This window comes from Theobroma cacao, chromosome 8 (assembly GCF_053813885.1).
Source record: "Theobroma cacao isolate CCN51 chromosome 8, ASM5381388v1, whole genome shotgun sequence".
In the NCBI taxonomy this organism is placed as follows: Eukaryota; Viridiplantae; Streptophyta; class Magnoliopsida; order Malvales; family Malvaceae; genus Theobroma; species Theobroma cacao.
Window position 1 is genome coordinate 10,547,522 of NC_142646.1, and position 12,414 is coordinate 10,559,935.

General features: G+C 32.5%; 1 long non-coding RNA gene across 1 annotated transcript in view; it reads left to right on the plus strand.

Annotated features, from left to right (window-relative positions):
- The first annotated feature begins 490 nt into the window (after positions 1 to 490).
- LOC108663055 (uncharacterized) overlaps positions 491 to 12,414 on the plus strand; it is an 81,527-nt gene continuing 69,603 nt past the window's right edge. The window contains exons 1-3 of the long non-coding RNA XR_016027924.1: positions 491 to 612; positions 1,266 to 1,351; positions 2,190 to 2,255. This is a non-coding gene — a long non-coding RNA (uncharacterized LOC108663055). The remainder of the gene's footprint in view (positions 613 to 1,265; positions 1,352 to 2,189; positions 2,256 to 12,414) is intronic.

A 12,414-nucleotide genomic window follows, 5' to 3' on the forward strand; every position in this document is an offset into this window, starting at 1 on the left:
TTTGATCATGGAGTGAAATTTTTGACCAAGATTAACTATTTGGAGTATAATTTAATGATAGGAAGTGAAAAAGTTTAATTCTGGTGATTTTTGGAGTGTAGGGGCAAAATCGTAATTTTGCCACCCATGGACAAAATTTGAGATTTTGAGAGAATTTAGATCAAATTTGACAAATTGGAGAATGGTATGAGTATAAGGGGTGAAAAATATGTCTATGGACAATTTTTCAATTTTTGGGGCAAAAATGTAATTTTTGACTTTTACGGGGGCAAAAGTGTAAATTGCAAAAATTACTCCACCGAGACTTTGGATGAGTCTGAGAATTTTATCTAAGCTATGAATATATGAGACAAGTGTATGGTGAAAATTTGGAAACAAATGGATGAAATTTTAAAAATGGGCCAATGGGAAAGTGACACATGGCATTTTTTAATGAAATAATATTATTTTAATGAAAAGTCAGCCATTTAAACCCAAATTTTGAGTGCTGGCCGGCCATAAGGAAGAAAAAGAGAGGAAATAGAGAGGAAAGGAAGAAGAAAAGAAAAACCAAAGAGAAACAAGAAAATTCAAAGAGAAATTCGCGGTTTTCGACCGTTTACGCGTCTAACGGTAAGATTTTTCGATTTTAGCTTGATTTCTACCTTTCCTATGCCTTTATTTCCATTTAGCATGCTTGAGGAGAGAGATCAAAAAGTGATATCAAGGGCTGGACGAAATTCTAGGAGAGAGAAATTGAAATTTTTAGGTTTTGATTTTTAGTTAAATTGATAGTTTTAGTTAGTTAAATGTGTTTAGAAATTAAATTGGGCAAGAAATCATTAAATTTTCACAATACCCACTCTTGGCTGGATGCTCAATGCTGTACAATGATGATGAATTGATTTTATTCTAAGGGAAATGAAGAGAAAATGATGAAAAACGATTAAACGTGATAGAAAAACAAAGTAGAAAATTAACCGAGTTAATGTCCCATTTTTGGCCGAATTTTTCAAGGAAGGGAGTGAGCTGATTTTGTTGTTTTTAGAAGGTTATTGGCTGATATTTAATGGTTAGAAATGTTGGAGAGAGAATGGGATGATTTAGAGCTAAAATGGAGCGCGTTAGCAATTTATCGGGCAAAGTGCCAAAAATAGGTTAATACCGCATTTAAGCCGTTTTAGGCTATTGCATTTCATACCATGCATTAGTATAGGATTTAAGTTAATTATATAGTGATTTAGCATCAATGTGATGAATTGTGTAAATTTTTGTAATGTGTCTAGGAGGAGAGCCTTCCGGAAAAGGCAAAGAAGTCGTACCCGACGAGTAGTGATCGGGGCGCTTAGAAAGCTTTTATTTTGTACAAACGGTGAGTAAACTTATTATTATTGTAAATTATCTAGAGTTTATTTTTAAATGCCCTTTATGTATTTTATGAAATGAGAACGAGATTAAAACGGGATCTTTGATATTTTAGGAATAAATGTGACAAATAAAAATATATTGTATTGATTATGAAATTGAGTAATTAGAGGCTACAAATTGACTTGAAAAATATATATTTTCCTAGGAATGGCTTATGAGAAATGAGTATATGTGGCTATATTTTGTGAATGCATTGGGAAATTTATGTAAGTTGTTTTACTATGCATGCTGGATAAATAAATAAAAGCCACGTTATACTGTCGAAATTTTATTAAAATTGGTGGGTTAGTCACTGCAGTGATGGGTTTCCGTGGACTGCCTATTAGAGGGGCACGGTAAACCCAGTTATATAGTTACTCCGGTTGTAGAGGCGAGGAGGGTAACTCCTGGGGTAGTATTAGAGTTCACTTCACGTCGAACCCCCACGTGAATGTGTAACTCGGCCAACGCCAAGGAACGGCTGGTTTTAAAAATAAAAATGTGTTTCACGTGTGAATATTTTAACACCCTTGGCGGACTCGGTTAGATGCCTCGGCAAAGGTATCCCCGAGGATTAGTTTTGGCTTGAGCCTTGTTTTAATAAAAGACATAAGCCTTAACAATTGTTTTGGTAAATTACAAATATTTTATGGTTTAAGAAATAAATTGAAAACATTATGAAATGGGTTGAAATTTATTGTTTAAACTTGCCTCCATTTTACTCGCCTTTAGATATTTATGATAATGTCTGTTTACTCATTGGGATTGCAAAATCTCACCCAACTCCTTTCCACCCATTTCAGGTTCAGTATAGACTGTAGATAGCTGATCTCATCGAGGACTACTATTGGATCTGCATTTTCCAAACCGTAGGTTCACAGTCCTCTTTACTTTTGTTTATTCGGGGGCCCTCTAGTTATTGTAAATTAAATTAAATATTTTGGCTTACTGTATTTCAGTATGTATAAATTTATTTAGCTTTTACGCTATAAAAATTATTCACGTATAACTTTATAAATATTGTTTTATAAGAAAATAGAATATTTCCCTTAATATTTCTTTTATTTTCTTATTTTATTCAAATAACCGTAATTTCGTTTTAAATGAAAATTTTAGACTTTTAAACTCATTTTGAATATGAATTATGTATTTTGTACTTGTACATTACGTTTTAGCCAGTTTTGAAATTTTTGAGAAAAAAATGACCAAAATACCCCTATGTGGCGAAAATTTTATTTTGATTGTTTTTGATCTAAAATAGTATATATTCTCTAAAAACTCGATATCTAACAATGATTGCTCACAAGAAAGGAAAGAAACTGATATGTAAGCCTTGCGGGGTTCCGGTTGGCATTCCGGATAATGAGTGTCAATCGGGACGTCGCGGCGATTGTCATGGGCCTGAGGGAGGTTCCGGGTCGTGACAATATATATATATATATACTATGTCATAAATGGTACCATTTTGCGACAAATGCAACTGTGCATGTGAGGGGTAAGTGTGCACTTGCCGGTGATGACGGTGGTGAGGGAGATGGATGGGATGTCCGGCTATTTGCACAATGTGGTGGGATGCACATGAGCTAGGTGAGATGGGATGTTTTGCTATGTGCACAATGTGGTGGGATGCACATGAGCTAGGCGATATGGGATGTCCGACTATGTGCATGATGTGGTGGGATGCACATGAGCTGGGTGAGATGCACATAAGGAATCTTGAAAATTTCCCATTGACTTGCAAATTGATTTTATTGCAGCGAGAAACATGCTATTTATGCTACCTTGCTTGGATGATTGCTAGAAATTTCCTCTCTTTCCAATTTCATGCCGAACACGGTTCCTTCATCATTAAATAATTTTACAACCAAGGGTTAAATGGAGGGATTTTAATAAGAACTTGAACTAAGTTGCATTGTTTTCAAATAAATGCATCATGATTATCAACTTTCCTTATCGTTGCTTATTCCCTTCTTATGTTCACTCACTGGGTTTATACTCACGTTTTTAAACTTCATGTTTTAGGTTCTCTGAGTTAAAGGTGACTGGATCCTAGGACGAGGTGCTCCTCCCTATCCATTGCTCGCTAGGTTTGTCATGATACTAAGTGTTAGCACCCACGCCCAAAGTCACTCCGCTGACGGTCAGAGTCTTTGAATGTGTACATGTAAACTAGATGTAACTTGCTTAGAATTGTTTGGCAAACTATTTATGTATATTCCGATTAATGAATACCATTATGAGTATATACCTGGATTTTTTAATTGATTTCAATGAAGTTATTAATTGAACATTATGATTTATAGATCTTAAAAAGGGAGTATGGATGATACATGGACTAATGTACAGATTCATACAAGAAGGCTTGCTAGGGCCTAGTGGGCTATGCCTGTTGGGTCCTTGCGCCAGTCATGGCTCGAAAATTAGGCTGTGACAAGGCTAAAGTTTATGCTTTGACTCAACAAGATGCGCAGGCATCTAATGCAGTTGTTATAGATATACTACCCATTTGTTTTATTGATTCACATGTATTGTATGACCCTAATGTTACACATTCTTTTGTATCTACATACTTTGCATCTAGACTAGGTATTGAGCGTTGCACGAGGGAACAAGACTTGGTAGTTTTCACACCCTTAAGACATGTGTTTCGGGCGAATATAGGCATAGAGCTTGCATGGTCTAAGTTAAGGAAAGAGACACTTGAGCAAATTTAATTCTGATGGACATGCTTGAGTTTGATGTGATTCTTGGGATGGATTAGTTATTTCCCAACTACGCTAGCATGGATTGTCACCACAAAAAGGTTACATTTAAATATCTTAGAGAGACATCTTTTTATATATAGGGAAATCGTAGCATGGCCTCAAGTAACATGATATCGGCCATGACTATTAGTCACTTAAGGAGACATGGATATTGAGGATATTTTTGCTATGGTGATAGACACCTAAGTAAAGGCAATTAGTGTGGCAAATGTACTTATTGTGAGGGAGTTCATAGATGTATTCCTAAAGGAGTTACCCAGATTACCTCCAAAGCAAAAAATTAAATTTTGCATAAACTTGGTGTAGGACACCATCTAATTTTTATACCACCATACTGGATGGCACTAATTGAGCTTAAGGAGCTAAAGGATCAGTTGTAGGATTTATTAGACAAGGGCTTCATTCCCCTAAGTGTCTCTCCATAGGGTGCACTGGTATTTTTTATGAAAAAGAAAGATGGTTCGATGAGACTTTGTATAGACTACAAACAGTTCAACAAAATAACAATCAAGCACAAGTATCCCCTCCCACATACCGATGATTTGTTTAATTAGTTACAAAGGGTTAAGTGCTTCTCTAATATTGATTTACGATCAAGGTATCACTAGTTGAGGATTAGAGGTGTAGACATACCTAAAACTACATTCCGCACAAGGTATGGTCATTATGAGTTTTTGGTTATGTCATTTGGGTTCACTAATGCCCTTACAACTTTTATGGATATGATGAACAGGGTATTTAAACCCAATTTCGATAAGTTTATGGTCTTGTTCATTGATGATATCTTAGGGTATTTGAAGAGTTAGGAAGCATATGAGCAGCACTTAAAGATTGTGCTACAGATGTTAAGGGAGCACCAGCTATATGCCAAGTTCTCCAAGTGTGAGTTTTGGCTTGATAGTGTTAGCTTCTTAGGCCACATAGTATCTAAGAATGGGATGATGGTGGACCCAAAGAAGATTGAGGTAGTCAAGAAATGGCCAAGGCCTATTTCAATGATTGAGATACATAGTTTTCTAGAGCTGATTGGAAACTATAAGAGATTTGTTAAGGATTTCTCTAAGATTGCTACTTCTATGACCAAGTTGACACAAAAGGGTGTTAAGTTTACATGGACAAATGCATGAGAGGAAAGTTTTAGGAAGCTCAAGACTTTACGTACCATAATTCCAGTGTTGAGTTTACCATGTGGTTCAAGGGGTTTTATGGTTTATTACGACGCATCACGGGTAATACTGAGGTGTGTTTTGATGCAACATGGCAATGTGATTATGTACGCATCTTGACAGATTGAGAAGCATTAGTAAAATTACCCTGCACATGATTTAGAGATGGTCACTATAGTATTTGCCTTGAAGATATGAAGACACTACTTGTATGGGGAGACTTGTGATATTTACACAAATCATAAAAGTCTCAAGTATATTTTTAAGCACGAAGATCTCAACCTTAGGCTACGTCGATGGATGGAGTTGTCTAAGGATTATGACTGTATTATATTGTATCATCCTGATAAAGCCAATGTGGTGGCAAATGCATTGAGCTGAAAATCAATGGGAAGTTTAGGCCACATCTCTATAGAGAGAAGATCATTGGCGCAATACATGCACAAATTAGGCGATATGGGCATACAATTTAAGGTTCATGATACCGATGCATTATTAGCCCATTTTAGAGTGAAGCTAATGTTAATGGATTGCATGAAGGAAGCCTAAAGTAAGAATGATTTTGTGGAAAAGGCTTTAGAGGATCCTTAAGGGAAGAAAGGGCAAATATTTACTAAAGGCACCGATGGATTAATCCGATATGGATTTATAGTGTATGTGCTAGATATCAATGATTTGAAATTGGAGATCTTGGAGGAAGCCCATGTGGCAGCATATGTAGTTCATTTAGGCACAACCAAGCTATACCATGACTTGAAGGAAATGTACTAGTGGAAAGACCTTAAGAGAGATGTGGCCAAGTTTGTGGCCAATTTCCTAGTGTGCCAACAGGTTAAGGCTGAGCATCCAAGATTTGCCAAACTATTACAGCTTTTGCATGTTCCCGACTGGAAATGGGAGCATACCTCTATGGATTTTGTGACTAGGCTACCTCAGACGAGTAAGGGGTATGATTCTATTTAGGTGATTGTGGATAGGCTGACCAAGTCCACACATTTTCTACCAATGAGGACTACCTATGGAGCAGCACAATACGCCAAATTGTACATTGATGAGATAGTGCATTTGTATGAAGTTTCGTTGCTGTAATGTCAAATAGAGATACATAGTTAACTAGTTGATTTTGGGGAAAGGTACAGGAGGCTTTAGGAACCAAGTTGAGTTTTAGTACTATTTTCCACCCACAAACAGATAGACAATCTGAGAGGACCATTTAGACACTAGAGGATATGTTGAGAGCTTGTGTCATAAACTTTAAAGTTGGTTGGGATCAACACTTGCCATTGATTAAGTTTGTCTACAATAATAACTTTCAGGCTAGTTTCAAATGGCGCCTTATGATGCTTTATACGGGTGGAGATGTAGATCACCCATAAATTGGTTTGAGGTTGGGGAGCAGAAGTTATTTGGATCAAAATTAGTTCAAGAAACAATTGATAAGATACAGTTGATTAGGGAAGAATGTTGACAGCACAAAGTCACCAGAAGTCATATGGCAACCATAAATACCGAGAGCTAGAGTTTGAGGTTGGTGACCATGTGTTCTTGAGGGTCTCTCCAACCAAAGGCATTATGTGGTTCTACAAAAAGAGTAAGTTGAGCCCAAGGTATATTAGACCATTTGAGATATTTGAGAAAGATAGCGTGGTAACTTATCAATGAGCACTTTTGTCAGATCTTGTTAACGTTCATCCCATGTTTCAAGTTTTGGTACTATGAAAGTACCAACCAAATCCTTCTCACATGATTCAACATAAGTCCTTATAGTTGAGAGACGACTTAAGCTACGAAGAAGCACTAATAACCATTTTAGATAAGCAAGTAACTAAGTTACGCTCCAAAGAGATGGCCTTAGTTAAGGTCCGATGGTGCAACCACATAAGCAAAGAAGTCACTGGGAAAGCTGAGGATGACATGCAAGCAAAGTATCCACACTTATTCCACAAAGGTTAGTGCATTAGTTAAATTCGAGGACAAATTGTCATAAAAGGAGAAAATGTAAAACCCCACCCTAATGTAGGATTGCTATATTAGAAAATCCTTAAATGAGCAAGTTAAATTTATATTTTAGACACTTGAAATTTAGTTTTGTACTTAGAAATTTTTTTTTTAATGTTTTGAGATGATTTTGGGTTTTGAGCATTCAAAACTATGTTTTAATCTTGAAAAAATTTCATGTTTTGATGCATTAAGATGATTTGATAAGTTTGGTGTTAAAAGGAGTCCAATTGGACATGTTTCTAAGGTTTATTTTTGCCTACTGAAGCCTATCTATCGATAAATTTTCTTCATTTATTGATAGACACAATTCGGAAAGGTTTTACCAAAGCTGCCCTGAAGAACATCTATGGATAGATGAGCAGATTTATCCCTAGATAGCCAAATCTATCGATAGATGGCTCTCATCTATAACTCTAGTAATCATTTCCCAATCCATATAACTCAAGTAATCATTTATCAATCTATCTAACCCAATGATTACTATCCAATCCATAAAACTCAACCAATGCATTGGAACTTATTCTATCTAGTAATCTATCTTGGCTATCTTACAACTTAATGTTTAACCTACCATTCCATCAAACATTCGAGCATAAGAAGCAACCACAAGTAACATCACAATAACAAGAGTAATATGAAATAATCATGAATGCAAAAAGGATGCTTACTTGGTCCTAGCCCACGTTTGGGCCTTGGTGAGTGGTACATTGGCCTCACTCATGTTTAGTGTCGCCATCATATAATGGGGATTGCTCCATACATATCATTGGTCCTTAGCACCACGTGTGTAATATTACATCACACCATGTGGAACGCCATCATCCATCATACTATACGCATTCACCACATGTGGAATATTACCTCACACCGTGTAAAATGCCATCATCCATCATACTAGACTCATTCACCACGTGTGGAATGTTGCCTCACACCATGTGGAAACGCTAGAAACATATTTATACAAAGCATTATCTCATATATCAATATATTTCCAACACATAATCATCTCAAGTAAACTCATGCTAAACTTTTAAACTTTCCTATAGGGTGTGTGGAACTACATCACATATTATCCCAAAGAACCATGTTTCACACATTCAAATATTTCTCACGTAAAGCATATCATAAGTTTAAGGGTGGGTACGTCTAACTCTACCTAAATACCCATAAGTCTTTACACATTTCTCTTTTCCTATCTTAATAGAATTGAAGTTTTTGAAGCAAAATATTTGAAAGGGCTTTTCTTCCCTTGTTGAAAACGAATATATAATAGAATATTTATAGACATAATAGATTTGAAAACTTCTTTGAAAACATTTGGATATAAACATTTTGATTTAATGTTATAAACATAGTATTCAAAACCTTTGAAAAGTCAACATGAAAATAGCATTTCATTATGCAAAATAAATCATCACAAATAAATTCATGCTTGCTTTACAATATTAAAGTACTTGAAAGGTGTATCCACTCACCTTCGAAATGTCAACCTTTACCAACAAGCAAGGCTTTACTCTAGTGCATTCCTTGTAGCATGTTTAGTTTAGGGAATGGCTTTATTCTGAAGGATTTTTGATTCCTTTATTTGGTTAAGAAATAGTCCAAGGAATAACCATTCCATAGGAATGGCTATTCTCTAAAATCCTCCAAAACTAAGGAATAGTTAATATCACTTTCCCCATGGTTGAGGAATAAACTTAAAAAATAATAAAAACCAAAATACCCCTTACAAGTTCGAAAAATTACAACTCTATTTGTATAAAATATTATTTTTCTCTCTCTCCTCCTTCTCTCCCTTGATTCTAACTTTTAATAAAATATTAATATTTTAAAATATTGATATTAAATTATAAATAAAATATTAATATTTTAAAATATTAAATATTAAATTATAAATAAAATATTAATATTTAAATTATCAATTATTAATAAAATAAATTATAAGTTATTACTATTTAAAAATAAATAAGCATAATATCATTTAAATTATATATAAAATATTAATAATTAAATCATCAATTATTAATATTTTAAATAAATTACCAATTATTAATACTTAAAAAATAACATAAAGTAAAAAATTAATTGTAATAATTTTTAAACTAAATAAAATTTTAATATTTTAAAATATTAATGATTAAATTCTAAATAAAATATTAATATTTAAATTATCTATTATTAATATTTTAAATAATTAATTAATTATTAATATTTAAAAACAAAATAAAATAATTGATCATAATAATTTTTAAATTATATAAAATATTAATATTTTAAAATATTAATGACTAAATTATAAATGAAATAGTAATATTTAAATGGTCAATTATTAATATTTTAAATAAATTATCAATTATTAATATTTAAAAAATAAAATAAAATAAAAATTAATCATAATAATAATTAAATTAAATATTAATATTAATATTTTAAAATATTAATGATTAAATTATAAATAAAATATTAATATTTAAATTATTAATTATTAATATTTTAATTAAATTCTAAACTATTAATATTAAAAAAATCTAATAAAAATAAATAGTCATATAAAGAATAAAGGGTGTTTTTGTCTTTTTATTTTCTATTCCTCTCTTATTCTAAAGTTATTGTTACCAACCAAATACTACAATAAGTCATAATAATTATTTATGTTCTATTTCATTTGTTGTACCAAACTAAGTAATAACTATTCTATTATATTCCTACCTCATTCTATTCTCACATAATAACTATTCTATTTCATTCCTGTTTATTTCACCAACCAAACGTACTCGCGGAGTTTTTGACTGTTCCTAAAATATTAAACAATCATTACTCAAACTATTAACCACATAATAATCCTTCTAGGCCTTTTCGAAACTAACCGAGTTTGTCTAAAGCTAACTAAACCCACTGCGTTTCACTAACTAAAGTTGGAAATTCTTAAACTTATTTTTCATTACCTTGGGTGAGCTCTAATTTATGTGAAAAATCACCAAATTCTTTAGCTTGAAAGACTAATAAAAATTTGAGCACAAAATAGTATTTTTTAAGAGTTGGAAAACCATAGATTTAAAGATTCAAAGTTGAAAAACATCACCTTTGTTGAAAAACCCAAAACCCTATCTTCAATCTTCCAAAAGTGGTGATTTAGGTTGGAAGATGTGTTAAGACAGCTTAGAGTTGACAAAAAACTAATGGAAAATGGCTGGGAATGAAAAACCCTCAAAAAATGGGTCATATTTATAATTTGGAGTGTGAAAATACCTAATTGCTTTCTTTTATTTTTTTCAAAAATTGGTATCATTTATCAATATATTTGGTCATCTATCGATAGATAGGCTTTAGGGTCCTTTTAAAAAGCTTTCGGGTTGCTATCTATCAATAAATGTGTCCATCTATCAATAGATAAACTCGATCTATTGATAGATGTTGAACATCTATCGACAGATGTTGAACATTCATCGATAAATGTTCTTCAATTCTCTTTAAAGACTTTATGGGTTTAATCTATCGATAGATGATGAACATCTATCGATAAATTTTGTCTAAAATGCACTTTGGGTGTCCTTAACAGGCCTAAGCTTATTTACATTTAATATTATTTAAGTAAATGTCCTCATTTTTATTTCTTTTCTTTCTACTCCCCATTTACTTAAGATATTTAATGTAAATAAGCAAACACTCCCTCATTTAGATTCAATAAAAATATCAAAAAAATCAAAATTTAAGAGAATCAAAATCTAAATTTTGGTTTCACGAACAAACTCGAAAAAGTTTGATGGAAATTAAATTTACAGCTCTCTTGTACCATAACAAACATGCTCCAAAAAATTAAAAAAAAATCATTTTTGGTCATCTAAATATCAAGGGAACCATTATCGCTATTTTTTATTTTCAAAAGATTATTTTAAAAATCACATATTTTGACTCATTCCAGACTTAGAAAATTTTTGCTTCAACAATGGCAGCCAACCAAGGTAACAATGAATTCTTTTTTGAAGGTTAAAACTAAGTTTAATGTTCAAAACATGAAATCTACATGCTCACCTAAGGAGTTTCTAATTCATTCTCCTACATCAAGGTGGGGTTTCACATGGGTAGGATTGAGTTTTTCCATTATTCAATTTAATTTGTTTTGTTGATATTTCCTTTGACTTGGTGATAATAATTTAAACATATTATTACTCTACACATGAGAAAAAAGATATAACTTTTAAAAAACAAATGATTCGAGAATCAATTTAAATTGGCTAAATGGTTAAATTGGGGCTAAACATTTGGGCATTTTTTCAATTTAGGGCCAAATGTTTTAATTGTAACAATCAAGGTCCATATGTTTTCGATTCCTTACAATTAAAGGCTAAATTGATAGGTGGATGGAGCGTGTATCATAAGCAACAAAAAATTGTGTTGAAAATGTAGTTGTTAATGCCATGTTGAAAATTTAGTTGTTACACATCATATTGAAAAATATAGTTGTTATACGTCACATTGAAAAATGTAGTTGTTATACGCTATGTTGAAAATTTAGTTGTTACACGTCATGTTGAAAATATAGTTGTTACACGTCATGTTGAAAATATAGTTGTTACACATCATGTTGAAGATTTAGTTGTTACACGCCATGTTAAAAATTATAATTGTTTTTTTTTTAAGGAAAAACTTTTAATAGTTATACACCATGATGAAAAGGTTGTTACATGCCACGCCATAATTTAAACCGTTTTGATTGGACAAAAAAGACTTTCTGACAAAACTACCCTTTCATATCTTATCCTTCCAAATCAGCGTCCACGTCATGCACATGTCCTACACGCGACAGAGACCTCTCATCTTAGCCCTTAATTGTAAAGAATCGAAAACGTTTGGCCCTTGATTGTTACAATTGAAACGTTTGCTCCTAAATTAACAAAAACACAAAAATTTTTACCCCAAATTGAGCATTTAATCATTTAAATTATTGATTCATCTTTTATGATTTAGTACTTCATATCTTTTATTTCTATACAATTTCATACTAATTATCCACTTTTATGGTTAGTACTTCAATCCTTTTACTTCTATACAAGTTTAAATTCGTTGGTAGATTTATACATACAACCATATTTTAA